Here is a 14,853-nt window from a genome sequence, read left to right as displayed (position 1 = left end):
GAATGGGAGAATGATTGAAATGGCAGTCTGCATGCTGAACTGAGCAATTACCAGAAAAACTTTTTCATCCAGATGAGATTGTTTTACCTCAAAATGCAAGATTGTTTCCTGATACTGAGTGGAAGTGGGGTTTCATTCACAATTTGAGTTGTTTTTAAAAAATGAAGTAGTCATATTTCTTCACATTTCAACTGTGACTGTATTATTTTAGTCCTCTACAGAAGTAAAAAACAGAAGTGATGCAACAGAACAGAATCAGTCAACCCTAAATGTGCATGTACAAGAATAAAATACACATATGATAGCTAAAATACCTAAGAGAAATGGGTAAATCTGAAAAACAAGGCAATGAGACTTCTGAAAACTTGGCTTCTCCTGAAAGCAGACACTGAGAGAATAATTTGAGTTCAGGAAGTTCATTTGGGAGGTGATTCTTTTTTTTTTTTTTTTTTTTTAAAGATTTTATTGGGGAAGGGGCACAGGACTTTATTGGGGAACAGTGTGTACTTCCAGGACTTTTTTCCAAGTCAAGTTGTCGATTGTCAATCTTAGTTGTGGAGGGTGCTGTTCAGCTTCAAGTTGTTGTTCTTTCAGTCTTAATTGTGGATCCTTTCAGTCTTAGTTGTGAGAAAACTAAGTTCTTTTCACTTTTAGAGTTCTCTTTACTTTTCAGTAGCCGATATTTGTTCCTCCAATCCCTCTTATAGCTAATAATTATTTATTTCAAATTACTGTGTGGTTTTTCTGTGATGACCAGATCCTGAATTTCTAGCACTTTTTCATGAATAGGCACTTCTCAGCTTGTTGTTTTCCTTTGATCAGTTTCTAGAGCCCCAAAATGATTGAGTTTGACAGTTTTATTCACCTTTATACTTGTGTTTGGGGAGAGAGTTCACCCACCTCTTCACATGGTCATAACCAGAAGTCTGTCTAATCCTTGAAATTAATTTAAAGAATGTATTTTATTGTATTAAAACTGATTTAATATAGCAACATCAAATTTATGGGCTTATGTTTTAGAATTCGTTAAATAATTTTAAAAATTTTAAATATTATTTTTTAAAAAGGCAAATTTGTCATTATGGACACTGACATCCAAGACAGCACAAAAATTAGTTGAAACAATAAGAGAATTCAGCAAGAAAAAATGCTGAGGGCGCAGCTCAGCTCCAGTTGCCAATTGCTAGTTTCAGCAGGCGCAGCCCACCATCCCTTGCAGGAGTTAAAAGGGCAACCTTGTGGTTGAGAGCCCACTGGCCCATGTGGGTATCAAACCGGCAGCCTTTGGAGTTAGGAGCATGGAGCTCTAACTGCCTGAGCCACCGGGCCGGCCCCAGGAGGTGATTCTTAGTAACACTTGTAGGAGCAGAGTGGGGACTTGAGGTAGGAAAGGGAAGGAAATCAGCAAAGACTGTCACTTAAGCAAGTTTCCACTGAGAGCATCTGGAGCTTAATCCTTCTGGAAAGCTCTGGGAACCAGTTACCCCACCCAAGGGGGAAGGGGGCTGGGGTATTTACCTACCTGCTCCCATCAGTCTTTGGCTGGTGGCTGCTTCTAGCTAGAATTAATTCCCTGGCACTTCCAGTCTGTCCCTCACGGGCAGAGCAGGCTCTGACGACAACAGGAAGCCCTCAGACAGTGTTGTAGGAGCTGGCAGTTGGATGTTGGGCCAGTGTGCGTGCAATGGTAAGTGTCAGGATGTGGTGACATACTGACAGTGTCTGCTACAGGGAACTCATCCATAGAGATTTGATGCAGACACAGAATCAAGCATGACCAGCAGCATGAAAACCACAATCAAGGCACACGCACTTGGAAGTCCAATAAAGAGCAGTATGACTATTTTTTTTTTTACAGCACCCTACTTGTCAAGTTAATTTTTTCCAATTTTTTGGAGAAATAATTGGCATACATCACTGTATAAGGTTTAAAGTATACACCATGTTGGTTTGGTTTACATATATTGTGAAATAATTACCACAATAGGTTTAAATTTTTGAAAAATAAACTAATATCTTAAATAGTTTCCAGGAAAAAGGTGGTATTTAAAGATGCCAGAAACAAAATAAGTTTGAGGCTGTACAGATTTCTAAGAACACTTCGCAAAAAAAAAAAAAAGTGAACTTGCTATACCACAAAGCTACTTTCATCGAAACCATGTAGTATTGACATGTGAACACATTACTAAATCAAAAGAACAGTACAGAAATTCCAAAAGCAAATCCAAGTATGTATAGAAACTTAGTATAAAATAAAAATAGCTTAATAGAAAGATGATTGATTTTACAAATGGTGTTGACATAATTGACTATCTAGAGGAAAAAAAAAGAATAAAGTTAAACCCATACTGTACACTATAAGCAAAAATTCTGGGGGCCCCGCCCGGTGGCTCAAGTGGTTGGAAAAACGTTTTCATCCAGATGAGATTGTTTTACCTCAAAATGCAAGATTGTTTCCTGATACTCGGGGCTCCTAACACTGAAGGCCAGCCAGTTCGATTCCCACATGGGCCACTGAACTGCGCCCTCTACAGCTAAGATTGTGAACAACAGCTCTCCCTGGAGCTGGGCTGCCGTGAACAGCGGGGGCTGCGGTGGGCTGCTGTAAGCGAACGACGGCCTCAGCCCTAGGAAAGCAAGGCTCATAATACCAGCATGGATCAGGGAGCTGTGTCCTACACGACTAGACTGAGAAACAACGGCTTGAACTGGAAGGGGGATGGGGAGGTGGAAGAAAGGAGGGGAAGAAAAATTCTGGGTGGATAGGTCAAATATGAAAATATAAAAATTTAGAACAATGTTTATTCTTTGTGTGTGAGAGAAATTTTTGAACAAGATAAAAATTTCAGAAGATATAAAGTAAAAGACCAATAGATTACCAAAAATATAACAAAACAAAAACTTTGTTACGGAAAATAATGCCGTAAAAAAGTCAAAATACAAATAATAGCAAGAGAAAATTTACTAACAATACATATGATATCTCAAGGGTTAATATCAGTAATATAAAAAAGAAAAAAAAGATATGGGGTCAAGATGGGAATGTAAATTCATGTGGTCACCACTACTCCCTCCTCTTCCAAAGACATAGCAATGACAAAGTATTTTTTAAACATGAAAAGCTATAGCCAGGCAATGAGAGAATTAGTGCATGGAAGATAGTGCTAGGCCAACATCCACTGAGAAGTTGACCAAAAACACAGCACAGAGACACACTAAGGGTTGGAAAACATGTAAGATAACATGTAAAGAATAAATCAAGAAGCGCCAACGTATGTCCAGTAGGAGTTTCAGAAGTAGAGAACAGAGGAAATAGCAGAGGAGCAAAATATGAGGAGAAAAAAGACTTTGTTTAGCATTTAAGAGTCCTCTGAAAATATTCTGTGCACCAAATATCAAGCAGGACAAGTGAAAAATAATTCCACAGTGAAAACTCTGTTCTCTTTCAGTGAAACTGAAGAGAATCAAAGATAAAGAAAATATCTTGAAACCTGTCGGAAAGAAATGGTTGAGTACCTACTAAGGAATAACAAGTAGATCTTCAGAACTGAGATTAATACTCTAAGTAGTTGGGGAAAACTGCCAAACTAAGAAGTCTATATTCAGTTAAATTATGATTCATAAATGAAGGCAAAATCAGGATATTTTTGGACATGAAAAGAGTGAAATAATTTACCACCAAGAAATTCTTGTATTTTTGCTGAAAAACCTAAAAGCTATTCTTCATTTAAAAAAGGGGGAATAGGCCACTGTGGGGACAAAACCCCAAAAAACAGTTTCCAGGCTCTCGGCCTCACATAGAAAGGTGCTGGCTCGGGTAGTAAATGGCCATCAACTGTGATCAGATGCCAGCAGCTGTGGCTAGTTGGCCAGCAGCTGTAACCCGTAAGCCATTGGCCACTAATATAACGGTTGTGGCTATGCTAGCAGAAAGGATGGGGGGCTAGCAAGAAGATGGTGGCTGGCAAGCGCGGACTACTGTTAGGCAGATTATGTAGATCCCGCTTCCTGTGTCTCCAGCCCAGCCGCCAGCGAGAATATATTGGTTTGACTCCCCTATCTATGGCTCCGTGGGTGTTCCTTTTTGGCCTTACCGTGTCCTGCGTTCTTGGGCGGGGAGTGGGAGCTGAGACCCTGCACGACAAATGGCGCAGCGAGCAGGGTCCCCTGCGTGACACATGGCGTAGTCGGCAGGATACGGTGCTGGCCAAAGCTTTCCGAAGGGCAGTGGAGCAGTTTGTGCGTATGAAAGCTCAGTCTCAGGAAGACCAGGAGGAGCAGCTGCCGGAGAGCTCGATCCCCATGGAGGGGTGGAAAGACATGGATGGTTCCCCAACCAGCAGAGGCCGGAGAAAGCGGAGAAAGCGAAGGTTGTTGCCGCCCTGTGGGCTGGGAACTGCTTGCTGAGGCAGCCCGGATGCAGGACTTTTAGTCCCAGGAGGAAACGCTTGCTGAGTCCTCCGTGGGAGATGAGGGTGAGGTCAAGGTCGTCCCTCACCCCCAGGACAGCCCTGGTGAATGACTATGGACTATGGGGAATTGCCTTCCATCCCTAATTTAATGGACGCTTGACTGTTTGGGAACATACCACCATGTAGTGGGACTGGCGGATGTTTGCTTTTGTGTCTTGACTGGCCGCCATTGATAATATGTAAGCACCTTGATGTGAGCCGCTGTTGTTCCAGCACAGTACCCCGAGAGGCCCAGAGAGAGTGGCAGTGCCCTGAGAGGCCCTGGCTGTGTCCAGGAAGTCTGGCTGTGTCCAGAGAGTGGCAGTGCCCTGAGAGCCCTGGCTGTGTCCAGGAAGTCTGGCTGTGCCCAGAGAGAGTGGCAGTGCCCTGAGAGCCCTGGCTGTGTCCAGGAAGTCTGGCTGTGTCCAGAGAGAGTGGCAGTGCCCTGAGAAACTCTGGCTGTGCCCGGGGAGACAGGTGGTACCCTAAGAAGCCCAGGAAGTCTGGCTGTGACCAGAAGTACTGTGGTGGTGCCCTGAGAAAAGCTGGCTGTGCCCGGGGAGACTGGTGGTACCCTAAGAAGCCCAGGAAGTCTGGCTGTGCCCAGAAGTACTGGGGTGGTGCCCTGAGAGGCCCTGGCTGTGCCCAGGGAAACAGGTGGTACCCTAAGAAGCCCAGGAAGTCTGGCTGTGCCCAGAAGTACTGGTGGTGCCCTGAGAAACCCTGGCTGTGCCCAGAGAGCTTGGCTGTATTCAGGATAGTGCATTCACCTCCAGGCTCCTTGCACAGGGCCCCTCGCAGAAGACGCTTGTCGCGTAGATTGTGAGGCGAGACCCTGTAGGGGTGGAGTGTGGGGACAAAACCCCAAAAAACAGTTTCCAGGCTCTCGGCCTCACATAGAAAGGTGCTGGCTCGGGTAGTAAATGGCCATCAACTGTGATCAGATGCCAGCAGCTGTGGCTAGTTGGCCAGCAGCTGTAACCCGTAAGCCATTGGCCACTAATATAATGGCTGTGGCTACGCTAGCAGAGGAAGGAATGGGGCTAGCAAGAAGATGGTGGCTGGCAAGCGCGGACTGCTGTTAGGCAGATTATGTAGATCCCGCTTCCTGTGTCTCCAGCCCAGCCGCCAGCGAGAATATATTGGTTTGACTCCCCTATCTATGGCTCCGTGGGTGTTCCTTTTTGGCCTTACCGTGTCCTGCGTTCTTGGGCGGGGAGTGGGAGCTGAGACCCTGCACGACAAATGGCGCAGCGAGCAGGGTCCCTTGCGTGACACCACGATGGAGGAAGTGTGATACACAAAGCAAAAGAAAAATAGTTCAGTAATATTTGTTGGTAAATACAGCATACATTTGATTATAAAACATAAGAAACAAAAGTTTTGTCTTAAAATAAGTAGAGCTAAAATTTTAGACAAGTATAATATGAGAATTGGAAGCAAGGGAAGTTTGGAGAATAGACCTAGCTAAGGGACCTAAGATTCTAGGAATTTAGAGATACTTAACTTTAGCCTTTGTTACACAACTATAAAGTTAAAAACATAAGATAAAAATTTAAGGACGATTACTAAAATAATAGAAATAATATTTATAACTTCCAAAGCAGTGAAAAGAAAAAAAAAGAAAGAAAATTTAACCAATAAAACAGAAGGCAAGAGAGTTGGAGGGGATTATCAATAATGTGTGGAAAATAGAAAAAAATAGTTAGTGGCAATAAGACCAATGTATATGTATTAATCCCCCAATAAGTCTTGTACCCATCTGGCACCATACATAGTTATTACAATATTATTGACTATATTCCCTATGCTGTACTTCCTATCCCTGTGACTATTTTGTAACTACTAATTTGTACTTTTTTTTCTTTCTTTTTGTTAGGACAACTCAGCAAAATAAAATTCCGGTTTATTGTTGGACAACATTGTTTCACACATACATCAAACAGGCCAAAAAAATAAATAGCAACTTCATAGACAAAAAAAGGAAAAAAAGAAACCTTTTGTCTTTGGCCTTTTTAACCATCTGATACAAACCAACTACTTATAGTACAGCTAAGTACATACACAAAAAAAAGTTACTGGAATGCTCGGAATAAGATTGTTTTTTGTTGTTGTTTTTGCGGTTTTTAGAAGGTTTTTTTTCTCCTTTGAGATTATAATGAACATGGTCACACCACAAGTAAAGTCAGAAGTAGGACAGAGAACGCTCCAAAGGCTGGTTTGGTCATCACGAGATCATTAAAAATGGCTGACCCCTAACAATATGTACAAAAATATAAAATGTAATAAAAAATACAAATTTCCCTTCTTAAAGTACTTTTAAGAAAAAAAGCAGGGCCTTGGAAGTTTTGGGTCTTGTTTCCTCCCCTGTTGCAAAGTCCCGCTGTGGCTTTGGTTGGGTGGTGGAGAGCGGTGCGTCGCCTGCGGGTGGCGCTGCCCGCGGCGGGCGGGCAGGCGGGCGGGACTCTCTACCCGACGGTGACCACGCTCAGATTCTGAGCCGGCGGCGGAAGGTGAAGAGGTCACGGCGGCCTTTTTTATTTTTGAAGTTTAACTTCTCCTTTTTTGCTGTCTCGTCATCTACATCGGTCTTCTGCTTCTTGGTGTCAGCATCGTCATCCTCATCGTCTAAAGCTGCCCGCTCGCTCGTAGCTCAGCCTCGTCGTCTTCCTCCTCCTCCTCCTCCTCCTCTCCTCCTTCTTCCTCTTCTTCATCTACCTCACTGTCAGCCTCCTGCTCCCCGTTTTCCTCGTGAGCGCTCCCGTTAGCGGGTGCGTCTCTTCCACGGTCTGCCTCCCGCACAACTTCCTTCCCCTTTAAGTCCTGGGTGGTGATCGCGGAGCTGGTGTCCACGGCGCGCCTGACACGGTGGGCGCGCGGTGCGCCTAAGCAGCGGATCAGGAAGAAAGCGAGAGTCGAGGACTCGAGCGGAAAAGCTGCCGGAGTCCGCGGGCGGGAGGGGCGCAGGTGGGTGCCGCGGGTGGGGAGCCGGCGCGGGCAATGCGAAGATGGCTTCGCAGAGCAGCCAGTGGGCTGATGTGTACTTCTAATCCCTTCAACTTTTTCGCCCGGCCTCCCAAACCCCTCCCATCTGGCAACCATTAGTCTGTTCTCCGTACCTATGAGTGTGTTTCAGTTTTATTTGTTTATTTTGTTCTGTATTCCACATGTAAGTGAAATCATGTGGCATTTGTCTTTCTCTGTCTGACATTGCACTGAGCATAACGCCTTCTAGGTCCATCCACGTTGTTGTAAATGTAAGATTTCATTCTTTGTTATGACCAGGTAATACTCCATTGTGTATATACCACATCTTCTTTATCCAATCATCTATTGATGGGCACGTAAGTTGCTTCTATATCTTGGTTATTGTAAATAACACTGCATTAAATATAGGAATGTATATATCTTTTAGAATGAGTGTTTTGGATTTCTTCAGATAAATAGACAGAAGTTGAATAGCTCGGTCATATGGTAGTTCTATTTTTAATTTTTTGAGGAACCTCCATACTGTTCTCCATAGTGGCTGCACCAATTTGCAATCCCATCAACAGGGCATGAGAATTCCCTTATCTTCACATACATCCTCACCAACAGTTGTTTGTTGATTTATCAATGATAGCCATTCTGAAAGGAGTGACGTGATATATCATTGTGGTTTTTATTTGCATTTTCCTGATGATTAGTGATGAGCATCTTTTCATATGTCTACCATTTCTATGTCCTATTTGGAGAAATGTCTATTCAGGTCCTCTGCCCATTTTTAAATTGGATTTATTTATTTATTTTTGTATTGACTTGTATGAGTTCTTTACAAATTTTGGATATCAACCCCTTATCAAATCTATCATTGTCAAATATCTTCTTCTATTCAGTAGGTTGTCATTTCATTTTGTGGCTGATTTCCTTTGCTATGCAAAAGTATTTTAGTTTGATGTAGTCCCATTTGTTTATTTTTACTTTTGTTTCCCTTGCCTAAGGAGATACATTAGAAAAAAATTACTAAAACCAATGTCAACGAGTATGTTTCTAGGAGCTTTATGGTTTGGGGTCTTACATTTAAGTCTTTAATTCATTTTGAGTTTAGTTTTGTGTAGGATGTAAGAAGGTGATCTAGTTTCAATTTTTTGCATGTGTCTGTCCAGTTTTCCCAGCACCATTTATTGAATAGACTGTTTTTAACCCATTGTGTATTCTTCCCTCTTCTGTCACAGATTAGTTGACCATATAGGCATAGGTTAATTTCTGGGCTCTCTGTTCTGTTCCATCGATCTATGTGTCTGTTTTTATGCCAGTACCATGGTGTTTGATTACTATAGCCTTGTAGTAAAGTTCGATATAAAATACTGTGATACCTCCAACATTGTTCTCCTTTCTCAAGATAGCTGTGGCTATTCGGGGTCTTTTGTAGTTCCATATAAATTTTAGGATTACTTGTTTGTGGGGAAGATGTTAAGAAATTTTGCCTTCATTGGCTGATGTTAGGTTTTGTCTATTTAGCTTTTTGTTCACTCACACGAGAGACTGCATGTGGGGTGATGGTTAGCTTAGGGTTAAGTGAATTTCTCCCTTGTCTCATTCCCGGCAGGAGAGATATGGATGTTGTTTTCTGTTTGTTTGCCTGCATCAGCAGATGAGGTGGGGAAGTAACTAAGTTATACCAGAATTACGTGAAAAGCATTTTGCCAGGATTTGTAAGGCTTTGGGCCGACGGTGCCAGGTCCCAGGCGAGAACGGTAAGTAATGTTAGTTTGAATGAACTGGCCCTTCAGCAAGATAAGCAATATTTTTATCACAGTAGCTGCCAAACCCTCCCGGAACTGGCCATTCCCTGAGGGGGAGGCAGGAACAAGGGGCTTGGCTCTAGGGTACATCTGAAAGAAAAAAAAAAAAATAAGACAGACCTCAGTTGGCAGTGTACTTTTGTCATTTGTCATTGGTGATTCTTCACCTAACATTTTGGGAACTTGTATGCAACATGCAGCTTACACCATCAGGAGACGCCCTGACTTCCAGCCGCGGACTTGATGAGGTCTGGCTGGTTCCTGATCTCTCCAGTGTTGTTCCCCACGGTTAGCCTTCTTGAGGACTTGTTAGCATTTTGGAAACTTACACACAGCTTGCAGCTTGTAGCATCAGGAGACACCCTAACTTCCAGCAACAACAACAACAGCAGCATTCTTGGGAACTTGTTAACATTTTGGAAACTTGTATGCAGCTTGCAGTTTGCAGAATCAGAAGATGCTTCAGTTTCCCAGCCGTGTACCTGGCAAGATTTTGATTCCTGACCTCTCCACTGTTGTTTCCCCATAGTTTGGTGAGCTTTTGGCATCTACTATAATAGTTGCTATCCCATAAAATTTATTACTGCTTTTAGATACTCCTTATTGATGTTATTTGTGTATTTAGCGAAGTGCTTTTTGATCACTAATAAACACATGTCGGGATCTCTTAAACTTATATGTATGTATACTCCTTTGACATGACATTGTTATCAATGTATATACTTTAGTCTTAACCACCTTTACTTTCTGTCATTAGCACATTGTTTTAATTGCCTTTATCTTTTGCTATTGCATATTGATAAATAAATTAATTAGTCCCTCTCTAGAATATCCTCTCCTTTCTTTCCCCCACTCGTCATTATATTGTTCCACTTCTTATTTTGATAGGGATTGCATTGACTGTATAGATTGCTTTGGTTTGTGTGGACATTTTAACAATGTTGATTCTGCCTATCTGTGAGCATGGTATATGTTTCCATTTATTTGTATCTTCTTCAATATCTTTCTTTTTTTTTTTTTTTAAAGATTTTATTGGGGAAGGGGAACAAGACTTTATTGGGGAACAGTATGTACTTCCAGGACTGTTTTTCCAAGTCAAGTTGTTGTCCTTTCAATCTTAGTTGTGGAGGGTGCCGTTCAGCTTCAAGTTATCGTCCTTTCAGTCTTAGTTGTGGAGGGTGCAGCTCAGCTCCAGGTCCAGTTGCCATTGCTAGTTGCAGGGGTCGCAGCCCACCATCCCTTGCGGGATTCGAGGAGTTGAACAAGCAACCTTGTGGTTGAGAGACCACTGGCCCATGTGGGAATCGAACCAGCAGCCTTCGGAGTTAGGAGCATGGAGCTCTAACCGCCTGAGCCACTGGGCCGGCCCTAATATCTTTCTTTAACGTCTTATAATTTTCCAAGTACACATCTTTTACTTCTATAGTTACATTTATTCTTAGGTATCTTATTTTTTAATGCAATTGTAAATGGGGTTGTTTTCTTAATTTCTTCTTTTGATAGTTTGTTTTTGGTGTATAAAAATACAAACAATTTCTGAATATTAATTTTGTATCCTATTGCTTTACTGAATTGACTTATCAGTTCTAACAGCTTTGGGCGTTCGTTTTTTGTTTTTTGTTTGTTTTTTTTTAAATTTATTTGGGGTGACAATTGTTAGTAAAATTACATAGATTTCAGGTGGTGTTTTTGGTTTTTTATGTTTTTTTTCCTCTTTTTTTGGTGGAATCTTTAGGGCTCTCTCTATATCGTATCATGTCATCTGCAAATAATGAAAATGTTACTTCTTTCATTCCAATTTGGATGCCTTTTATTTCTTTTCTTGTCTGATTGCTGTGGCTAGAACTTCCAGTACTATGTTGAATAAAAGTGCTGATAGTGGACATCCTTGTCTTGTACCTAATTTTAAGAAAACACTTTTAGTCTTTCCCCATTGAGTGATGTTAGCTGTGGGTTTTTTTTCATATATAGTCTTTATTATTTTAAGGTATGTTTCCTCTATTTCCTCTTGGCTGAGATTTTTTTTTTAAATTATAAATGGATGTTGTATTTTGTTAAACACTTTTTCTGCATCTATTAATATGATCATAAAATTTTTATCATTCATTTTGTTTATGTGGTGTATCATGTTAACTGATTTGTGGATATTGAACCAACCTTACATCCTAGGAATAAATCCCACTTGATCATGGTGTATGATTTTTTTTTATTGTATTGCTGAATTGGTTTGTTAATATTTTGTTGAGGATTTTCCAATCTATATTCATCAGGGATACTGGACTACATTTTCTTTTCTTGTAATGTCTTGGTTTTGTTTTGGAATCAGGGTGATGGTGGCCTTGTAAAATGAGCTTGGGAGCCTCCCTTCCTTTTGAATTTTTTTGGATAATTTACAAAAGATAGGTCTTTTAATTCTTTTTTTAAAAATATTAGTTATTTTAATTTTTATTTTAATTGGGGAATATTGGGGACCCAGGACCCATCAGCTTCAAGTCAAGTCATTGTTTCATTCTAGTTGTGGAGGGAGCAGCCCACTAGCCTATGTGGGAATCGAACCAGGAACCTTGGTGTTATGAGCACTGAGCACTAACCAACTGAGCCAACCGGCCATCCCTAGGTGTTAATTCTTTTTTGACTGTTTGGTAAAATTCACCTGTGAAGCCATCTGGTCCAGGACTTTTTTGGGGGGAGTTTTTGATTACTGATTCAATTTCCCTAGTAGTAATTGGTCAGTTCAGATTTTCTCTTTCTTCTTGATTTTGCCTTGGAAGACTGTATGCTTCTAGGAATTTATCCATTTCTTCCATATTGTTCATAGTATTTTCTTATAATCCTTTGTATTTCTGTGGTGTCAGTTATCACTCCTGTTTCATTTCTAATTTTATTTTATTTTACATTTTTTAAATATTTTGTTGGGGAAGGGGAACAGGACTTTATTTGGGGAATAGTGTGTACTTCCAGGACTTTTTCCAAGTCAAATTGTTGTCCTTTCAATCTTAGTTGTGGAGGGCGCAGCTTAGCTCCAGGTCCAGTTGCCATTGTTAGTTGCAGGGGGCGCAGCCACCATCGCTTGTGGAAGTCAAATCAGCAATCTTGTGGTTTAGAGGACGCGCTCCAACCAACTGAGCCATCCAGGAGCTCAGTGGCAGCTCAGCTCAAGGTGCGGTGTTCAATCTTAGTTGCAGGGGGTGCAGCCCACCATCCCTTGCGGGAGTCAAGGAATCAAACCGACAACCTTGTGGTTGAGAGCCCACTGCCCCATGTGGGAATCGAACTGGCAGCCTTCAGTGTAAGGAGCATGGAGCTCCAACCGCCTGAGCCACCGGGCCAGCCCTCTAATTTTATTTATTTGGGTCTTCTCTTTTTTTTTCTTGATGACTCTTGTTAAAGGTTTATCAATTTTGTTTATTTTTTAAAAGAACCAGCTCTTGGTCTCATTGGTATTTTGTATTGTTTTATTAGCCTCTGTTTCATTTATTTCCACCCTTATCTTTTTTATTTCTTTCATTCTACTTACTTTGGGTTCTGTTTGCTGTTCTTTTTCTAGTTACTTTAGGTGTCAGGTTAGATTTTTTTATGCGATTTTTCTTATTTATTGAGGTAGGCCTGCATTGCTATGAATTTCCCTCTTAAGACTTCTTTCATCGTGTCCTATAGAATTTGGGTCATTGTGTGTTTTCATTTTCATTTGTTTTAAGGTATTTTTTTTATTTCTTCATTGATCTCATTGTTAATCCATTCATTATTCAGCAGCATGTTATTTAGCCTCCATATATTTGAGTGTTTTTCAGTTTTTTTTCTTGTAATTGATTTCTGGTTTCATACCATTGTGATCAGAGAAGATGCTTGGTATGATTTCAATCTTCATAAATTTACTGAAACTGGTTTTGTGACCTAACATGTGTCTATCTTGTAAAACGTTGCATGTTTGAAAAGAGTGTATATTCTTCAGCTTTGGGTGAAATGCTCTAAAAGTATCAATTAGCATATCTTGTAAGACTGGTTAGGTGGTGATGAACTCCTTTAGCCTTTTCTTGTCTGGGAAGCGCTTTACCTGTTCTTCAATTTCTTTTTCTTCAATTTTAAATGATAGCCTTGCTGGGTAGAGTTGTCTTTATTAGAAGCCCTTGTTTTTCATTACTTTGAATATTTCCTGCCATTCCTTTCTGGCCTGCCAAGTTTCTGTTGAGAAATCAGTTGACAGTCTTATGGGAGCTCCCTTGTAGGTAAATAACTGCTTTTCTCTTGCTGATTTTAAGATTCCCTCTTTGTCTTTAAACTTTGGTATTTTAATTATGATGTGCCCTGGTGTGGGCCTTTTTGGATTCATCTTGTTTGGGGCCCTCTGAGCTTCCTGGACTTGTATGTATTTCCTTTACCACGTTAGGAAAATTTTGAGTCATTATTTCTTCAAATAGGTTCTCAATCCATTGCTCTCCCTCTTCTCTTTCTGGTACCCTTATGATGCAAATATTGATACACTTAACGTTGTCCCAGAGGTCCCTTAAACTATCCTTATGTTTTTGGATTCTTTTTTCTTTTTGCTGTTATGATTGGGTGTTTTCTGCTACCTTATCTTCCAAATTGCTGATTCGATCCTCTGCTTCATCTAATCTGCTATTGATTCCTAGTATAGTATTTATTTTAGATTCTGTATTCTTCCTTTTTTTAATTTTTAAAATATTTATTGGAGAATGTTGGGGAACAGTGTGTTTTTCCAGAACCCATTAGCTCCAAGTCATTGCCTTTCAATCTAATCGTGGAGGGCGCAACTTACTGGCCCATGTGGGAATCAAGCCGGTGACATTGATGAGCACTGCACTCTAACCACCTGAGCCACCCGGCCACCCCCTGTATTCTTCATTTTTGACTGGTTCCTTTTTTTGGTTTCTGTGTTCTTTTTTTATGCTTACCATCTCTTTGTCGATGTTCTCACTAGGTTCCTTGAGTATCCTGATAATGTGTGCTGAACTCTGTATCTGGTAGATTGGTTGCCTCCATTTTATTTAGTTCCTTTTCTGGAGTTTTTTCCTGTTCTTTCATCTGGAACATGTTTCGTTATTGCTTCATTTTGGCTGCCTCTTTGTGTTTGTTTCTATGTATTAGGTAGATCTGCTATGTCTCCCAGTCTAGGCAGGGTGGCTTTATGTAGTAGGTGTCCTGTGGTGCCCAGTGGTACAGTCACCCTGATCACCTGCCATTGTCCCTGTGTGAGATGGGTGCTCCAGGAGTGTCCCTTGTGTGTGTTGTGTGTGCCCTTCTGTTGTTGATGAGCCTTGATTGTTGCTGGCACATCAATGTGTTGGATTGAACCTCAGACTGGCTGGCTGTGAGAACTGTCCATGACTTCAACAGACAAGCTGCTGTGCAGGGGCCGACCCCATGATATGAGATTTGCCTCATTGGGCTCTGGTGCATGCGGTGACCACCCTTTGGGTGTTCCCTCTGTGGGGCTAATTGTGTGGTGTTTAAGCCAGCCACCCAGTTGTGTTATTTCTGAGGCCTGTTGGGATGGGCTCTATTGTAGGCCAAGGCTAGCCACTGTCTGTGACCAGCCCAGGACTACCTGGTAGGAGCTACACAGTGATCTGCAGTTAGTCACTGCCTGTGCTGGACCT

The 14,853-nt window shown here is 41.4% G+C and overlaps 1 pseudogene across 1 annotated transcript; it reads right to left on the bottom strand.

Moving 5' to 3' along the window:
- Positions 1–6,939: 6,939 nt before the first annotated feature.
- LOC308494851 lies at positions 6,940–7,553 on the bottom strand (annotated as a pseudogene). The gene has a single exon. The product of its transcript is annotated as an uncharacterized misc_RNA (transcript).
- Between the last annotated feature and the right edge of the window lie 7,300 nt (positions 7,554–14,853).

The sequence above is a fragment of the Rhinolophus hipposideros genome (genome assembly GCF_964194185.1).
Source record: "Rhinolophus hipposideros genome assembly, chromosome: 3".
NCBI lineage: Eukaryota > Metazoa > Chordata > Mammalia > Chiroptera > Rhinolophidae > Rhinolophus > Rhinolophus hipposideros.
This window is presented reverse-complemented; position numbering and strand designations above follow the sequence as displayed.